Below are 567 nucleotides of genomic sequence, written 5' to 3'. Positions count from 1 at the left end.
TTCCTTCTGTCGAACCTCACAAGGTCTTTTGATGTAAACCTCATGTATTATGTTGTTAAACCCATAAAATACACGAGACCTTGTTTAGACTGCTGGGGTAAAGGGACTTCTTAGTCTCATTCCAGGAGGATAACCAAGATATAGGTACAGTAGAACCTTGATAATTTCAACTCATTGGGACCGGGGGGTAGTTGAAATGATCACTTTCTATGATCTTTTCCTCTGATAAGATAGGACATCCTTTGAAAGATAGAAGAAAAAACAATGGATTCTAAAGTTGAAATAATCGAGGTTTTACTGTATTCTATTCTATTCTATTCTTACCTGTACTTCTTCTACCGAGGCTGCTAGCACATAGGTTAGTTTTTTATTCCAGCCTCGTTCATATAGTAGGGGCGAGTCCATTTTGGCCTCGCAAGGGTCACAATGTATCCAGCGTTTTTGAATAGGAGAGTAGACCTGAAACCAAAAGGAAAATTGAAGGGTCAAAAATGGACTAAGCCACAGTCTGAAACGCACTGGCCACAAAAAAAAAAAAAAAAAAAAAAATGTCCTTGTAGGAAAAGT

The sequence above is a fragment of the Diaphorina citri genome, unplaced genomic scaffold (genome assembly GCF_000475195.1).
Source record: "Diaphorina citri unplaced genomic scaffold, Diaci psyllid genome assembly version 1.1 scaffold3561, whole genome shotgun sequence".
Classification (NCBI taxonomy): Eukaryota; Metazoa; Arthropoda; class Insecta; order Hemiptera; family Psyllidae; genus Diaphorina; species Diaphorina citri.
This window is presented reverse-complemented; position numbering follows the sequence as displayed.